Source organism: Schistocerca nitens, chromosome 3, assembly GCF_023898315.1.
Source record: "Schistocerca nitens isolate TAMUIC-IGC-003100 chromosome 3, iqSchNite1.1, whole genome shotgun sequence".
Lineage (NCBI taxonomy): Eukaryota > Metazoa > Arthropoda > Insecta > Orthoptera > Acrididae > Schistocerca > Schistocerca nitens.
The window spans coordinates 383,358,660-383,378,654 of record NC_064616.1 but is presented as its reverse complement, the minus strand read 5'-3'; positions in this window follow the sequence as shown (position 1 = coordinate 383,378,654).

The window sequence follows — 19,995 nt, the reverse complement described above, 5'->3', positions numbered from 1 at the left end:
AGGAAACAGTGGCTTTTTGTAGCGCAAGTGTTTCTGGACGGTTTTCTCAACTTATCACCAATACTGTGGACTTACAGATCTGTGTAATGTGTGTTCCCTATGTGCCTATGCTATTAGCGCCAGTTTTGTGTAGTGTCACGTTGTGTGGTACCACATTCTGCAATTATCCTTAATTTATGAGCATGAGTGTATTTACTGGCTACAGACTAATGTAAGTTTATTCCTATAGGCTTAGCTGCAGATGATGATGCTGATAGAGGTTCCACTATTGGGTGGAACAGCTTCTATCCAAGTCAAACATTTGCTTTAGAGATTGTTAGCCTAGTTGTGGATAAGTAGGAAATTAATTTACATGGTCAAGCGAAAGTTGCCGTTCCACTCATTTGCTTTGACCTGCAACGTAACTGTGCTGTGCTGTGGGGCGTCATGGTGGGGTGCAGTGTTTTTGAGTAGATTCGTGTTTGTAGACACTGTGTTGTAGCAGTTGGTGGTGCTCTGTTGTTCAGCATGTTTGTCTACGCTATTCAGTCATTTGACATTCTGAGTTGAATGGGTCAGGTTGTTACTGGAAGAGATTATGCCGATTTACTAGTGAGTTACTTTTGATTTTGCGTATTGTGACTGATGAATTCACTTTTATGTTTGGAATTATTACTGCCGTGTATTTCTTATCGTCGGAGATTTAATACCATTTGACTTTTTTTCGTCAGTCATGGATATGATACAGAAATTTACTTATTGCTTGTTGCAATGAGCAAAGATATGTTGTCTACAGGCCGGCCGGAGTGGCCAAGCGGTTCTAGGCGCTACAGTCTGGAACCGCGCGACCGCTACGGTCGCAGGTTCGAATCCTGCCTCGGGTATGGATGTGTGTGATGTCCTTAGGTTAGTTAGGTTTAAGTAGTTCTAAATTCTAGGGGACTGATGACCTCAGAAGTCAAGTCCCATAGTGCTCAGAGCCATTTGAACCATTTTGTTGTCTACATTAAAGTTTGTATAGTTATTTGGACTGCTAGCAGACGATTTTGCTTTTTTTAGTTTTTTGTGTGTTTGGGGGTTTAAGTATTTTTGTGGTTTTTATTTGTTTTTTATTGTATTAAGTAGGGTATGTGAGTTGTTCATATTTGTTTGTGTATATCGAAATTGTTGAGAATGAAAGTTTTCACGAATTTCGAGATTTTTCTTGTTAGTGTTTGCTAACTGTATTGGATTGTAATTGGTAGGTATTGTAGTATTGGTTCACCATTGTTGATTTGGTTACATTTTTTATATTTGTGTGAGTGTAGTTTTATTTGTTGTACTTCGATTCAGATAGACAGCATAGGTGATGGTAAGGATATTTGCTCTGAGAATTTGAGTGTGTTGGTTTTTGGTACTATGGGCTTCGTTTTTGCTGCCACATAGGTCAAGTGAAATTTGTGGTTTAATGTTTTGACACTGTATGTGAGTTCCTGGTATCTTAGGCTTCGTTTCTGCTATATAGTCAACTGAAATTTGCAATACTGGGATTTGGAGTTGTGTGTGGATTCGTGATATTGAGGGCTTTCTTTGAGTTGGCTTACTGGTAATGTGGTCTTTGTTTTGAGCTGTGCAGGTCACACAAAATTTAGGATACCAATAGTTTTTTTTTTGTATTAGATGTTGAGAATTTTGTATACTTGATTGTTGGGTTGATATTTGTTTTGGAATGTTATTATTCTTACTGTCATCTAAATACGTGTTTTTTTTGTTTTTTGATGAATTTAATGAGTGATGTCATGGTCATAATATTGCGTATGCTTGAATTAGGAGTGTCCGCCATCTTGATGACATCACTGGTAGAAGTAGGTGGGTGGAATCACAACTTTAGTATTTGCCAATATACCTTTTATAATAGTTTGAGCAGTAGATCCCATTATATAGTCTGATCGTATTCTTGTGATATAGTTTGTGTGTCTTTGATTAAGTGAAAACACTGCCATGTTCCATGAATCATTGAGCTATTTCTATCAAGGCAATGTAGCTTGCATTAGTTTTACACCCTCAGAATATGTGCTATCTACGTGTTTATGGCAACATACTAGAGATTTACAGATTGCCGATTAGCTGTGGCTTAAAAGTAATAATAACGAATGTATTAGTCTGTATCATTGCTTTTGTTACTGTTAAGGAATATTTAAATCTACATATTAATAACGGAAGCAATTATTTTAGTCTTCTGTGCTACAAGGTTTTAATTAAATATTTGTCTAAGAGCAGGAGTTGTCCAGAAGAAGCAATTTCTGTTCATACTCAAAATATGTGTTTTCACCTGTCAGATATTTGATATTAGTGTGCAAATAATAGAAAATATTTGTGAATATTGTTGTACACTCACAGCTGGACCATAAACACGCTTTAACACACATTATTAAATACATAAACAAATTAAATAAATATATATCAAAGGAATAGAACAGCAGTAAGCCAGTATACTAATGTCTCTGGGATTTCTAAAACACAGTAAATAATTGACAAATTTCTTCATGAATAGTATATATCGGATATAAACAAAACATAGATGAATAAATGTATTTATAAGCATGCTGCTACCGTTTTTTCGTGTAACTGTGGAGTACTTATGGCCTGACGCGATCGATAGTAATCGGCCACTTTGACCTCCAATAACTCGTGTACTATTCAATTTACTTGCCTGTAATTTATTCCAATTTAGGTTTACACTAACAGCTTTCTAAAGACATGTCGATCGACGAAATCGGATGAACCGTTTATATTTTGGAAATTCGTTGCTGGGTGTTACTTGTATAATTTAGTCAGATACTAAACTTTAAACTAATAAAGATGCAAATAATTGTAATGTACATGTTTCTTTTTGAGCTATCATGATTCATCTGGCTACTATTAATTTCTATATGAAGTGTGGAATGTCTGCCATTAAGGTTTCACAAAATCGGCCATCTTTGGCACTCCCAGCATGTCTCCTTCATCGACACAGCATCACCATGGAACTCCCAGCCACGAGGTCGCTAGGCCGTGCGCTGGGGCTACCCCTCTCGTCTGGCATCACGCGGTCGGCCTGCCGAGCGGCCCGAGCGACCACGCTAACTCCGAACTTACAATATTTTCAGGACGCTGCATTTCGCCCGTTACCTCACACACCTCCACTTACTAATATTCTGGCTTGCCAGAATGTTCTAAAGTAGAACCCTTCAGTTCATACAAGCACATATAAAACAAATTTCAAAGAACGGAATTTAATTATTAAAACGCCAGGCCAATAGTCTTTACAATTTTTTTTGTAGTGGTGTGGGCGCAGCATGAATTTCGATAAACTTAAACTAACTCAAATTATGGACGAAACGTCATATTAAATAAATACCTGCATTTCAGTTATGAATAAACAACTTTTTGGACAAGAAATAAAATTTTTAAATGCACTTTCACTGATGAGCGTTTTTGTAAGCACTTCTTGTGCCACCCACTCAGCGCTAAGGCGCCTTCTTGCACTAATTTTTACCGTCGCACTACAAATGCTCACACAGATTTTCGCATGAAGTATTGATCAACTCACATCAGTCCTTTGACCAAGTTCCTCGCAGAAATGGTGTCTGCCGCTGAACTCAGATTTCCACTGTTTATCGTGACAAACCTGTCTACAACGAAAACCAAAAATAGAATCCCTTTAACAAACCATTTCCCAAAACCAACCAAGATCCCCGTTAAAGATTCCCTTCAGCAGAAAACGATAGTTTAGGAACAAAGTCACAAGGCAAATGACTGAATCACAGTAAGCTCAAATTCCCATACATTCTATTTAATTGACTTTACTCAATCCTTCCTACCTCAAATGGTTCAAATGGCTCTAAGCACTATGGGACTTAACATCTGAGGCCATCAGTCCCCTAGACTTAAAACTACTTAAACCTAACCAACCTGAGGACATCACGCACATCCATGCCCGAGGCAGGATTCGAACCTGCGACAGTAGCAGCAGCGAGGTTCCGGACTGAAGGGCCTAGAACCGCTCTGCCACAGAGGCCGGCTTTTCCTACCTCCACGCACCAAAAATTGCATGCACATACAATTACAATTTTAATACCCTTCAAATTTACCACTAAATTCTTTGCCACACTCTTATACAAACCATAAATCAATACATATTTTACTTAAATCCATGTGGTCACTGACCCCACGCACCCTCAGTACCTAAACTTCCCTCTGTTGAACATGTACAGTGCCACAATAAACTAACAAATTACTAATGAATCCCCAAGTAAAACATATAAATTATCCCTCCAAAATTACTACCACTAATTACAGATTAGAAAAGCTTTTCACTTCCGCCCTTTCTCTATATACCCTTAGCAATTTTAAAGTTCTCTCGTTTCCACTTATGCGGCAGCAACAACCAATCACGCTCCTCCTTCATATACCAATTTGTGCGAACTTCATTACACAAACTATCCCCATCCACACTATTTACTTCACCCCTCTCTAAATTTTCTGTTAGTTCTTCCACACATTTTGCCGATTCACTACCCACAGCATGCACAACTTGACTGTTTCTCCCCTCCAAAATACCGACACTTGCAGCTTCAACAAAATCACACATCAGTTCATTGTTAAACACTTTATCTTCCTGAAATAATACATCGACGCCTAAGCCACCATCACCATAAATATTCATCTCAGCAACCTTATCTGCTGATACACCATTTAAATCACTACATAAATTCACATCAGAAACCTTACTTTCCTCTCTTGACAAATTAACTTTACGTGAATCGTATACAAATTTATCCTCCGCTGCTACATTACACAAATTTCTGCTACCTTGTCATACAATTTTGGGACTTCCAGCCTTGCTACATTTCGCTGTGATCAGACAAAAATCAGCACACACTGCCATTTCTACACCCCGTTCATCCACTTTGCCCCCCATCTTACTTTACATACATTCTCACATTCATACTCTGACAAACGTTTTAGATCCACACATTCATCAATAAGTTTCGTTTAGCCTTCATTCGTGACTATAAACGCGTAAATTCCTTCCTCCGAAGTATTAATACCAGTAGCTTTTGCATCATTACATAAATTACCATTACTCTGTTCCTTTAAACAGACATCATCTACCTCTGCAGATGCATGTTTAACTTAAACTGCTGGCGAGACCAATGCTAAGCCTCACTTAGTAACACTGACAATTTCTGCCGAAACACAATCACCCTCTCTTGCAGCTGGCGATACCAAAGCCGTTACGCCGCCTTTACTAACATCGACGCTTTTCGTCGACTCACAAACACTTCCTACTACAACACCTTCCTTGCTGGAACTGCTACTGTTTCATAATACCTCTTCAGAACTTTTCACACAATTTGCTTTCACAAAATTCATCTCCTCTTTAACTTCTTTCCATTCATCACCATTCACAAACTCACTCATTACACATTCATAACTTACATCATTCCCTGGAAATTTCTTCCCACTACGTTTACTTAAATCTCTCACAAATCTATGCTTCCGCCGTTCGGGCCTGCTTTTATTGAAAGAGCCATATTATACATTTGTTGCCTTTTTCCAAACCTATCAACATTCCTATCATTACCATTATCTCCAGTCCTTTTCATCGCCTGTTCAGATCGCCATCCCCTGACCTGAAATGTGGCGAACATCAGTTTCCCGACCGGTTGTTACGCGATTGCACTTCGCGCGAATTTCCCCCATCAAAACTGCATTCTTTACTTGGATCCCGTTCACGGAAGTTATCACTCCCGTTCGTTCTCCGACAATTCTGCTCATTCCAGCTACTATCTCCCTAAGAATGCCTTTGATTTTTCTCACGATTATTATTTTGGTGATGATTATTTGGATTTCTATTTTGATAACTACCACCCAGTTTGCTCTGAGGTTTGAACTTCAAAGCCCTCTCTAATTTTTCTACAAATTCTAGAAATTCGTCCACGGAATCACATGGACTATGGACAAGATCCTACTGCAAATTTTCGGGTAATCGCCTTTTCAACGTGGTGATTTCCGTTAAAACCCCCAAGGGATGTTTCACATGCATAAGCTTGCCAAATTTGCACTTGCAAAAATCTCTGATCATCCCATTACCATACCTGTAACTCAGCCCATTTAAAAATTCATTTTGGATCCGCATCTACTTTGCCTCGCTCCAAAATTTATTCAAAAAACACTTTTCAAACCCTTCGTACGATTCGCACGAACTACTTGTAACATTTGCCCAAGACTGTGGGTCTCCCTCCAAATGCCGTTTAACGTATTTTATTTTCGCTTCGTCTGACATGCCGCGAACAAAAGCGTCCCTACACGCAGCCAAGAAATTTACCGGGTGATATCTTCCGTTCAAATGGCTCTAAGCACTATGGGACTTAACATCTGAGGCCATCAGTCCCCTAGACTTAGAACTACTTACACCTAACTAACCTAAGGACATCACAATACCATGCAAGAGGCAGGATTCGAACCTGCGACCGTAGCAGCCGCGTGGTTCTGGAGTGAAGCGCCGAGAACCGCTCGGTCACAGCGGCCAACTGATATCTTGCGTCATCTGTGTAACATTTCACAGATCCGGTATTTGCCCAAGGGATATTTATAGCCGCCATGGCCTGTTGGAAGGCTAACGAATTTAAGTCACTTTTTATATGTTGCATTTGTTTTTTTAATTAATTTTCACTAGCGATACTGGACTCTATTTTGTCTTTAATTTTTCCCACTTCTTTCTCCCCCTCACCTACACGATTGGCACTGTCATTAACTGCTAAATTTATATCGCTTTTATGAGCATCTTGCGCTTTTATACAATCTCTTACCTTGCCACCAAGTTCGGTATGTATCTTATCCATTTTTTCCCCAAGATCTTTTTCCACTGATTCGATTTTAGATTTGTTATTACAACTTCGTCTGTATTTTTTCCCCATATCTACTTGGAAACATTTTAATTTATCATCAATTTCTTTTTCAATGTTACCCATATTTTTTCAACTTCCTCTTTCGCAGCGGAACCTATTTCAGTTCGCATTGTACCCATATCAGTCCGAATGGTATCTGTAACTTTTTGCAATGTACCCATACCTGTTCGCAATGTACCCATATCTGTTCGAACTGCACTGATATTATTAGCCATTCCCTGGATCATTTGCATTAGCTGAGACATCATATCTCCCCCACATTCATTCCCCTTGCCTGAATTCCTACTAGTTACACTTTCGCACTCTGATTTCGAACTAATCGGCTCACTTCCGTTTTCAGAACTACACATATTACGTGACAGTTTTATATTCGCGAGATCTGTAAGTGGAGCTTGAACTTCAGAGTTAAACACTATCTCACTATTTGCACAGGCACGTATCTGATCTGAGATGGTTCCCTCGCCATGGTGATGCCGTCTGTTGTAGTGGAAGACAACATTGAAGACTACCCTGGAGTACTGGAAGACGCTGCCATGGTACTGCTGTTGAACTGCGTCCGCCTCTGGAGAAGTCGCCTGATGTAGCTGCGGCTGCTGCCTGTTACCGCGTGTTCCAGCCGTCTCCGATACCACCGTCCGTTAAACGCGCTAGTCGCTACTGTTCCCTGCACTCAACTTACTTAGACTCTGAGCCCCCACGCAAATTGCATTTAACGTGATAGATTAGGGCCTCTATCGATGGCATGTGTTAATTGTGGAAATTACTGTGTAATTTCACTATTTCCAGAAACCTACTAGCGGAAAAAACCGATTTCACACTGCGTTTTGTGAGAGCTTCACTCTACAGAAATCTCTATTGGTTTTGCAAAGGTTTTTACACTTTGCATAGTACGCTGAATAACAGAGAGCAAAGGAATTACACTTTGCAGGACACAAATCCCGGACGAGCCCCCAATTGCGGGCTTTCAGATAATAAAATGAATGAATAGTGGTGGCCCTCAACTACGTACCCACAGACTCAGAGTTGAAATATTAAAAGTTTTGGCTGGTTTCGTTGTATAGGGGCTAGGATACTTACACTCCTGGAAATTGAAATAAGAACACCGTGAATTCATTGTCCCAGGAAGAGGAAACTTTATTGACACATTCCTGGGGCCAGATACATCACATGATCACACTGACAGAACCACAGGCACATAGACACAAGCAACAGAGCATGCACAATGTCGGCACTAGTACAGTGTATATCCACCTTTCGCAGCAATGCAGGCTGCTATTCTCCCATGGAGACGATCGTAGAGATGCTGGATGTAGTCCTGTGGAACGGCTTGCCACGCCATTTCCACCTGGCGCCTCAGTTGGACCAGCGTTCGTGCTGGACGTGCAGACCGCGTGAGACGACGCTTCATCCAGTCCCAAACATGCTCAATGGGGGACAGATCCGGAGATCTTGCTGGCCAGGGTAGTTGACTTACACCTTCTAGAGCACGTTGGGTGGCACGGGATACATGCGGACGTGCATTATCCTGTTGGAACAGCAAGTTCCCTTGCCGGTCTAGGAATGGTAGAACGATGGGTTCGATGACGGTTTGGATGTACCGTGCACTATTCAGTGTCCCCTCGACGATCACCAGTGGTGTACGGCCAGTGTAGGAGATCGCTCCCCACACCATGATGCCGGGTGTTGGCCCTGTGTGCCGCGGTCGTATACAGTCCTGATTGTGGCGCTCACCTGCACGGCGCCAAACACGCATACGACCATCATTGGCACCAAGGCAGAAGCGACTCTCATCGCTGAAGACGACACGTCTCCATTCGTCCCTCCATTCACGCCTGTCGCGACACCACTGGAGGCGGGCTGCACGATGTTGGGGCGTGAGCGGAAGACGGCCTAACGGTGTGCGGGACCGTAGCCCAGCTTCATGGAGACGGTTGCGAATGGTCCTCGCCGATACCCCAGGAGCAACAGTGTCCCTAATTTGCTGGGAAGTGGCGGTGCGGTCCCCTACGGCACTGCGTAGGATCCTATGGTCTTGGCGTGCATCCGTGCGTCGCTGCGGTCCGGTGCCAGGTCGACGGGCACGTGCACCTTCCGCCGACCACTGGCGACAACATCGATGTACTGTGGAGACCTCACGCCCCACGTGTTGAGCAATTCGGCGGTACGTCCACCCGGCCTCCCGCATGCCCACTATACGCCCTCGCTCAAAGTCCGTCAACTGCACATACGGTTCACGTCCACGCTGTCGCGGCATGCTACCAGTGTTAAAGACTGCGATGGAGCTCCGTATGCCACGGCAAACTGGCTGACACTGACGGCGGCGGTGCACAAATGCTGCGCAGCTAGCGCCATTCGACGGCCAACACCGCGGTTCCTGGTGTGTCCGCTGTGCCGTGCGTGTGATCATTGCTTGTACAGCCCTCTCGCAGTGTCCGGAGCAAGTATGGTGGGTCTGACACACCGGTGTCAATGTGTTCTTTTTTCCATTTCCAGGAGTGTAGTTACCGCATTACAAGCCAAATACTGCTGAGTCTATAGTATACGAGTATACACATGAATCGAATGGTCAAAGGTTCCTGTCACTCGGCAATTGCAAATTTTGAATGTTATATAGAAATTGCAATAAAATAAATTCTGCAGGTACTATTTCAACGACTTTAAATGATGAGTACGATAGCAGAAGTACCTTTAAGAATGCCTTTTATTACTGCAAAACACTTATTACTGCAAAATACTTATTGGTGTCGATGGTCCAGCAATTAAATAAAATATATGTTGAATAACAGAGAAACAATAGATTCCTACTTCACGTAATTAGTTATGAACAGCAGCATAACTCGCGAGATATTCACTTCCAAGCGCAAACGCAAACGCCTTCACTGCAGAAGCCACGGAAATCTCACAAGTGCACATGTCGGCACTACGAAATATTTCTATCTCCCCCGCGACCACACGCAAACGGCTCCACTCTCCAAGTCTTTCCCGCAACCTCGCGTCCGTCGTGCAGTACTGTCCCGGGCTCTCTCGTGTCCTCTCCTGTACTGTGCGACTGCCCCTTGCGCTGCACTGTTTAGAACTCCCTCTCCATTCACTTCGGCAGTCGCCTCCCTTAGTAACGAGCGCTGTGGTTGGCGATAGGTCTCCCGTCATGTCTCCAAGCTGATGCACAATCACAAACATTTTGAGACACATTCGAAATGCTGGATTTATATTTAAATAACTTGAAATTAAATAAATATTCCCACGGCTGGACCATAAACATGCTGTAAAACACATTATGAAATACATAAACAAATTAAATAATTATGTATCAAACGAATAGAACAGCAGTAAGCCAGTAGTCTACGGTGTCTGGGCCTTCTAAAACACAGTAAATAATTGACCAATTTCTTCATGAATAGTATATATCAGATATAAACAAAGACATAGATGAATAAATATATTTATAAGTGTGCTGCTACCATTTTTGTGTAACTGTGGAGTACTTATGGCTTGACACGATCGATAGTAATTGGCCACTTTGACCTCCAATAACTCATTTACTATTAAAGTTACATGCCTGTAATTTATACCAATTTAGGTTTACACTAACAGCTTTCTAAAGACATGTCGACCGACGAAATCGGATGAACCATTTAGATTTTTGAAATTCGTTGCTGGGTGTTACTTGTACAATTTACAACCACATACTAAATTTTAAACTAATGAAGATATTGAAAATCTGATTGCACTATCAGAATTGTCGTGCAAATAATTGAAATTTACGTGTTTCTTTTTGAGGTATCATTCCTTCATCGACACAGCGTCACCATGGAATTCCCAGCCACACGGTCGCTGTACCACGCGCTGGGGCTGTCCCTCTTGTGCGGCACCACGCGGTCGGCCTGCGCGGCCACGCCAACTCCAAACTTAGGGTATTTTCAGAGCGCAACTCGCCCGTTACCTCACATCAGGCAAAGTAAGACCATTAAAACTATAGCTAAAAGTCTAGACCACGGCCAGTGGCATACTTATAAGTTTCGTGTAGCAATGTTGTCAGGGCTAGCTGAGTGGTATCAAAGAAAGAGGCTGTGTCAGCTGTTGGGTCTATGCAGCAATGAGAGAGCAGCAGACAGAGGATGTGTTTTGAAACAATATTGTCGCATTCTCATGTCAATAACAATGCATTCTAAAGAAACAGGAAAATATTTTGACAATCCACATTATTAATTTCAGCTTTGCTTTAAGTCCCTACCTAACCACAACCGCGTAATTCGTATAATATTCGAAAGAAACAAATATATGTGACAACAAAGATTATCAGTGTATTATACTGTATGAATGTGTGGTTCCTGTTCTTTCGGAAATGTCCGAGAGAGATGAGACGAGGTTGGATACACAGTTGTGATACATATTATGTAAACTGAAGGGGTAGGGGGGGGGGGGGGAGAAGGGAAAAGGAAGGAACAAATAATTTCAGCTGCATCGGGACTTTGTGTGGAATCAGCAGCGGTGAGTCAAAATGTGTGCTGGACTGGGACTGGAACCCAGAATTTGCTGCTTACTGGGCAGTTGCGTTAACGACTGTGCCACCCACACACGGTGTTCATGGCAAATACGCGGACTATCTCGGTACGCTTCCCGGCTGAATCACATTCCCACCTAGCACCACGATTCCAAAGTCCACATCCGTTTCCTCCAAGCTCACTAACTTTATATTGTCGCAGGAGGCTGAACGTAAATGGGCATCTGCATGAAGATTGTGCATTCATTGCCCATTGAGGCAAATCAGTTATATGAATATATGGTGTCTGTTCTTTCAGACGTGGAAGGAACGGGAGGGAACTAATGATACCATCAAGACTTTATGCGGAATATATAAAAGACCTGATCATTTCGTTGTGTTCATTCCTTCTATCTGCGGTTAACCTATGTGATTGATGTATCACTGTCATCTTAGAGATTTCTGACAATAAATAAAATTGGTTTACCTAGTAGCACGCTATCTGTCCTTTAACAAATTATATGGCAGATTTTATTAAATAACCTGTGCGGCAGGTCATATGTATAGGGCGTATTTCACAGTTTTTTTATTGACAGTCTCTTCGTTGTATGTGCCACATGGTTATAATTAAAGCGCAGCTTTTCACAGAGGTTCAGTGTGGGCTGCAATTAACCTATGGCAGCAAAACTTGATAGATATTCTAATGTGTTAATGCAGAACTGACTTACACTAAAAGAAAATTAGTTACAATTTTGGCCACCAGGTGCAAATCTGGCGCTGTGCATGCAAGTAAGTCATATATGAAGTAAGTAGAAAAGGTCAAACAAGTGGGAAAGGCACAATGCTGGTTTTATTATTAACTGCCTCTTACACAGTTTGTTCAATATGAGCATTGGAGACATCGACGAGATGCTGTACAGCACCAGATTTGCACTGGGTAGCTAAAATTTCAACTAAATTTTCCAGCGGAAATCGGTTCCACATTAAAGCATTAGCATATCTACCAAGTTTCACTGAGGTACGGTAATTACAAGCCGTACTGGACCTCCATGAGTAGTTGCAGTTTAATTGTAACCACCTGGTACTTCAGTAAAAGCCTTGAAGTATTTCACACATGTCTCTGCAGACATCAGACACCATCTCATACATAGTAGCTACTGAAATGAAAAAATGTACCTAATGTAAATGTCTTTTTTGCTATCGAATGTGTTCATTTTACGTTGAACCTCACGCCAAGTTGTTATGTGGATAAAAATCTGTACATTAAAAAAGGTTTGCCATAACTAAAATATTAAAAAAATTTAAAAACATAAAGCACCTTGTGATTGGCCGTGTGCATATATAACCGGCTGTTTTAATTAAAGAAATATTTATGCGACCTTGTCTGTTGAATGTTTTTAGCAAGTAAAACAGATCACTCCTTCGGTCTTTACAAAATAAGAAAAATAAACTTTAATGCGGTGTATCACCAAAACTGCGCATTTTGGTAATATGCAGGTATAAATATGAAAACCACCAAAGCATGTTACCTTCGGACAAGCATGAGTACAAATGTAATTGCTGGTTCCAGAATCTGTTACAAAGGCGAAGATGGAAAAAAATGAGCATACTGCAGGACAAATCTACTTCTTTCGCTTCCGTAACTCGACGTCTCTAGCCACACGAGCACGCTGAAAAGATGGAGGTGGTAACATTATTATCATTCCTCTTAAGATCTGAAGATTTTTATCACCAATTCGTCATTAGTTGATATTTAATTATACGAAATCGTACTAAGGGTGACGTCTTTGTGATATATTTGCAGTTGGTCGAAAACAACTTTAGTGATAAAAACTGAGGTGACAAAAATCATGGGATACCGCCTAATATCGCGTCGGACCTCCTTCGCCCGGCACAGTACAGCACGACGCGGCGTAGACCCAACTAGTCTTTACAAGTGGTCTGCAGAAATATTGAGCTACGTTGTCGCTATAGCCGTCCACAACTGCGAAAGAGTTACCTGTGCAGTACTTTATTCACGAACTGACTTCTCGATTTGTCCCATAAATTTTCGATGGGACCACAATGTTCTTCAAACCAAGCGCAAACTATTCCATAAAAATTCCATCGTTGTTTGGGAAAATGAAGTCCATGAATGGTTGCAAATGGTCTCCACGTAGACGAACGTAACTATTTCCAGTCAATGATCGATTCATTTGGACCACGGAACACAGTCCATTTCGTATAAAGACAGCCCACACGATTGTGGAGAGCCACCACCAGCTTGCACAGTGCCTTGTTGATAACTTGCGTCCATGGCTTCGTGGGATCAGCGCCACACTCGAATCCCATCATCAGCTCTCACCAACTGATACTGGGAGTCATTTGACCAGCCACAGTTTTCCAGTTGTCTAGAATCCAACCGATACTCTCACGAGCCCAGGAGAGGTGCAGCAGGTGATATGCTGTTAGCAAAGGCGCTCGCGTCGGTTGTTTGCTGCCATAGTCCATTAACGCCAATTTCGCCCTCACTGTTCGTCGTACGTCCCGCATTGACTTCCGCTGTTATTTCACGCGGTGTTAGCACTGACACCTCTAGACAAACACTGCTGCTATCTGTCGATAAGTGAAGGCCGTCGGCCACTGGGTTGTCCGTGGTGAGAGGTAATGCCTGAAATTTGGTATCTTCGGTACACTCCTGACACTGTAGATATAGGGGTATTGAATATTGAATTTCCGAAACGGAATGTCCTATGCGTCCAGCTCCAACTACCATTCTTCGTTCAAAATTTCTTAATTCCAGTCGTCCGGCCATAACCGAGTCGGAAACCTTTTCACACGAATCACTTAAGTACAATTGACAGATCCGTCAATGCACATGCCCTTTATACCTTGCGTGCGTGATACTACCGCCATCTGAATATGTGCGTATCGCTATCTAATGATTTTCGTCACCTCAGTGTAAACCTGCACGCAGGTGAAACATAATGCTTTTCGATTGGCCTTCCAGTTCTGATTTGTAATTGATCGCGTGGTTAGAGCTCTGACATCATGGTGAGGACAGTGCCTCACCTCGTGTTATTTCCGTTCTTGCAGTGTAGTGGTTTGTTCCTCAAGACTATCTTTGGAGTCAGTTCGTTCTTGCGTTCTCAGTCATTACACCTAGAGTATCTTCACCAAGGTCTTCGTCCTAAAGCTCCCTCGTTGAGTATAGCTAGTGGTATAAGATCTTTGCAGTGGTATTACACCACACTGTGAATGTCCTTGCCTTACAAACGTGTGTTGTGTTTACTGACAAGTCTGCCTTCACCAGGAAAAGTACGTTTGACAGCCACAGTAGCCACGTCTTGGAGCGGGAAAATGTTAAGGCAGCTTGTGTGTTCCACCATCAACAGGGATTTTATGATAAATGAATGGGCTAATGTTGTTCATGACCACCTGACTGGGCCGCATCTTCTGTCTAGCACGCTCGATGGAGGAAATTGCCGTATCTTTCTCCGTGAAGTACTACTGTAAATATTGGAGAATGTACCACTGGCAGTCAGGCAACGATGGGACCCCAATACACTTTGCCGTTAACGGCAGAGAACATTTAGACAATGTTTTCCCCATTTGTTTGATTGGTAGGGGCAAGCCATTACCGCCCGCAGCCATCACGTTCTATGGATTTTTGTTGGGAGAGATGAAGCGTATGGGGTATGAGACACCAATAGACACTCCAGAAGAGTTACTTCCCCTTTTTCTGAAGCTCTAACTTCTATTCGTGAAACACTTGGTTGTTTTGAGCTTGCTAGAGAATCGCTAGTACGCAGATGGCTGTTGCATATAAATGTAACCAGACTGCATGTTCAGCAACATCTCTAAAACAATACTCATCAAACGGCACTTTGAACAGCCTCTGAATGTCAATAGCGTCAGAAACTTCATGGGCCATAGAGGGGAAACGGTACACCTTTGACATTAGAGTCATAAAAAGTCTTTCCCGCCGTCTCCTTATGAAAGGTGAGATCCAAACATCGGAGGGTTTGCACCAAAGGTAAGGGTCCTTCCGTTCCTGGTTCTAGTCCACGCCCCACATGCATGAATTGTGATTTTCGGAAATTGACCTCGCTGCCAGCTGCCACCCCATACGACTGTAGCCAATCAACTGCTGTTTAAGTCTCCCCCTCATTCTGGACGAGAAACAAAATGTCATCCTCGTATGCTCTACATTTGAATGATAGATATCACAGGGAGATCCCGGTAAGACGGCGGCGAAGGCCTGCGAGGCACGGTTCTAAAGCGATCGCATATGGGAGGATCGACAGGGAGCAACCCTGTCTGACTGATCTTAAGTTCTTAAATACTCTGCTCTCCCTCCGTTGATCACCATCGCTGATCTGGCGCCGTGCAACAGCCGCAACACAGCAGTGGTCAATAATGGCGAGACACCCATACTGTTCATCACCGCCGCGAGGTACACGTAATCCACTCGATCAAAAGCATGATCGAAATCTACAGCAACCAGTGCTTCCCAGGTGGCATGCAGCGGCGAGGGCGACGACGTCACGATAGTCTCCCAAGGCTGTGTGGATATTACTGATGCCGCCAAGACAAGTCTGATCAGCATGTATTCGATCCACCAGCGACGTTTTGATACAGCTGTCCAGTATGCGCATAAAAATCTTGTAATCACTGTTAAGGAGGGTCAAGTGGGCGATAATCAAAAGGCCGTTTGCCACCACGGGGCTTGGGTATCGGGGTCATGACCCCTTCCGTGAATTTAATGGGAACCGGTACTTCTTGCCGCAGAAGCTCATTAAACATGCATAACCACATCGGTGTCATAATGGTCACAAAGGCACGGTAAAATTCCGACCGGAATCAGTCTGGACCTGTGGACTTGTTGGGGGGGGGGGGGGGGGCATCTCGTGTAATCGCTTCCTCCAGCTCCTCACACGTAGTTTGTTAACACGCCCGCTTCCCCGTTCACACGCGCCGCGTGTGGGATCTCTTCAAGACGTTCCCCAGCTCCGTCTGACCCTCCCCGTCGCTCGCATAGAATCCGCTAAAATAATCCGTGAACGTCTGTGCTATACCCCTTTGTGTTGAAAAAACGACGGCCATCACCGAGATCGATCTCATTAATTAACGTCCTTCTTCTTTTTCTTCTTCTTCTTTTCCTATATGACATAATGCATCGAGGGAACGTCGTTGGGCAGGCTATCCTGCGACCTCGTGCGTATCATCGTACCCGCCATCTTTAGCGACACAAGTCGTACCAGCTTCGCCTTGACTCGGTGGACGGTCGTCTGGCGTTCTGGTGTAGGTGGTTGAGCGAACAGTTCCCAGAGGGCCGTAAAGTAAAACTCAGTGGTCGTTCGCTGCCATTGAGAAACCTCCTTCCCGTAACCTATTAACGTCCTCCATAAAGCTGGCTTCGCGCACTCGATCCACCACTGCAGGACAGAACCGAAAGAATTTCGTCGACGGAGGCAGCCGTGCCACGCGTCCTCCACCATGCGTCGGCACTCTGCGTCACGCAGGTGTGAGACGTTCATCTTCCAATTACCCTCCGTCTCCATACCTGCTGTCTATCAAGGTTAACCGTACAAATATATCCCTCATGGTCTATAAACGCGGTCGGCCAGATTTCTGCATCCGCCGTCGACATCGCTAACGCCCTTGAAACGTAGATCCGGTCCAAACGGCCCGCGGATTGGCTAGTAAAAAATGTATATCCTGGTTGGTTGCGATACTTCAGGTCCCACGTATTGGCTACTTCCATCCCGTTGACCACCTCTCGAAGTTCTTGGCTAGGAGTATAGGTAGGATGTTGGTCCTTTCAGTCGAGCACACAACTGAAATCTCCGCCGAATATGCAAGCATCGTATCGTCCTCGGAACGACGGTGTAATCTCATGGGCGTAAAAATCTGCTCTATCCCTTCTCTTATCCGAGCCTGACGGTGCGTATATATTGATCAAACGTATTCCACCTATGGTCACGGCCGTACCACGGGCAGAAGGCAAATACTCTACGTCGTCTGCACGTATCCCTTCCTTCAATAGTATCGCAGTGCCAACGCCTCTCTCGTCACACGGGTAACAGTAAATATCGTAACCGTAAAAGTTCGAGGGGGGAAGCACCCGAACTTCCTGTAATAGCGCTTCGTCTAAATCTGCAGCCTTTATCATGTCACTGAGCATCTCGATTTTTACCGGCGTCGCAATGCTATTGATGTTTACAGACCTTATCCGATAAGCTTGTTGCGTGGCTGTCAACGTAAATAGGGCACCTTACGGTAGCTAATTCTTCCGTACACAGGCTGCTTTCTTTCTAACATCCCCCGCCGTCCCCTCATATGGGCTGCCGTTATTTCGTGTACTCTTCCGGTCTTACACCGGGAGTGTGTGTGGGAGCAGTTCCTCCAACATCATCTGTTTCCCACGGGGGTGGGTCTTCTGACCAGTTGCCTAGCGTCCCATCGTTGTCGTGCGTTGTAGGCGCCGTAGCCTCCTTAGTAGCCTGTTGCCGTCGATCCAACTCCTCCGCCGTTTCTGGAGCGTCGTCATCGGAAGGTCGTGTCGCCGTCGTCGTCTGCTCTGTACCCGAAAACGCCTCAGAATTGCCTGCTGGATCAGATTGGTCGTTCTCCACCGTGAGGTTTTGGTGATCGCTGTTTTCGTTGCCGAGCCTCGGAATCAGAGGTCAGCATGGCCTTTGGTTGTTCGTGGCGGACGTCGGAATCGTGCGCTGTCGAATTATCGACGTCCGTAAGTGCCTCATCTGAAGGGGCTGCAAGCAGCACCGAAGAGAGGGCGTCCTGTGACTGCTTCAGGCGGTTCAGCACAATGTCGTCCTTCCGTGGCTCGCCACGATCTGTCTCTGTCTGTACGTTCCGGTACGTTTCTGTATCGTGGCCTATGTCATCGCGTAATGCGGCGACATATGGCGTGTAAAAGGTGACTGAAGTAGTTCCGCACGAGCTTAGGAGAGTAAAAATGGGATGGATAGATGTTGAGGGTAGCATATTGAAGACAAACTTGGGAAAAGCAGACGTGAAAAAGTTGAACGAAACGGCAGAAGCCGCCAGAGGGTTAGCAGAAGCGAATTATGTGACTGTAGAGTGGCGCTACACGCAAATTATGAATTTGGAGAGTGGCATGCTCAATAACACACGCATATTTTGCCATCTGGTTAAGGAAATCGTGGATTATGTCAAGAGCTCGGCTAGTACCCTGAACCGGGATTTGGGGGTAGTGCAAGCACCTATGCAGGTATTAAATGCAAGGTTAACCTTGACAAGGTTATTGCAGTCGCTAGGCCATAGCGTCTGGGACGCAAGGGTCGAGCTAAAAAAATCCGCAGGAGGCAGTCCATCAGGCGCCACATGATTCAGTCAGTCCTGTCTTGCTGTCACCCGAGCAATTTCTGGAGGAGTTGAGGAAGGTGTAAGGGGAGTTACCATCGGAACTACAATTAGTAATGGAACCAAGTAGACAGAACTTACCATTTTACTACCATAGTGCAGAAGTGGGTGCAGTAACAGATACTACGCGACTGTATGTATGGGTAAAAATAGCAGTAGCTCGGAAACACACAGTATTTAGGTGTTATACAGTGCACACTTATTCGATGACGCTGGCGGCAGTTGGGATATTTATGGCGGTAAGGGAAGGAGGAGTGTTACTGCTAGCGGAAGACGGGGATCACGTAGAGATGAGTGCAGGTAGGCTCCAGGAGTGTCAGAACAGGGCACCCAGTTCGCAAGGTTATAATGAGCATCCTGCAACTATTTAAGGAAAAAAAAGCGAGAACATCTTTGCCCAAAGGAGGTGATTGAACTGAAACCTTATTTTTCGAGAATAGGACTCCACTTGGTCTATACAGTGACAATGACACGGTGGTTGTCGCTACTTGTTATGAGCAATGGAAACTCACCGAGGAAAAACGTTTGGAGTTGCAAGGCAGCGGACTACTAATTAACGGGACTAGGTGTGATATAATAGGACTTAAGTTTCATTTACCAGCGACTATGATATGAGTTACTATATTTAATGTGACACAGCCTCAGCAGTACTGGCCAGACAAACCACTAGAGATGTTATCCAAACAGGGTCTTACCTTTCTGAACGATACTAGGGAGCCAGGTCTGGACCACTCCTTGAGCCAAATGATAGCATCCCAAGAGGGGCGGATAACTGTGGAGCATCTCACCATCATGCCACAATAGTTTTTTGAGCTGAGAGAGCAGCCATTTCCCAGGATTATCCCCAGCATCTGACTCCAATTTATTGAAGCTGGAGTCACACGAGCACACTACTTGATATGCTGTCACACATGACATGTATCCTTATGTGAACGTAGTATGAGATGCATTAGGATCACCTTCGCAATGTGCTACAGGAGCTAAGAGCACTTGAAGTCAGCGTATAGGCTGGAGGGATATTGCTTCCGGTGGTGAGTGTTCTTAAACTTTAAAAACTTTTTATCATCAGTAGGCATCTCCACACGCACTGGTTCGACCAATCAGTGAGATGTCTTTCTAGATACTCTCATGGTAAAAGAGTTGAGGCATCTATGACATTAATGCCTTGTACCTTTATTTTTTGGCATTTTGGAGGAAAGTAGGTGGGAC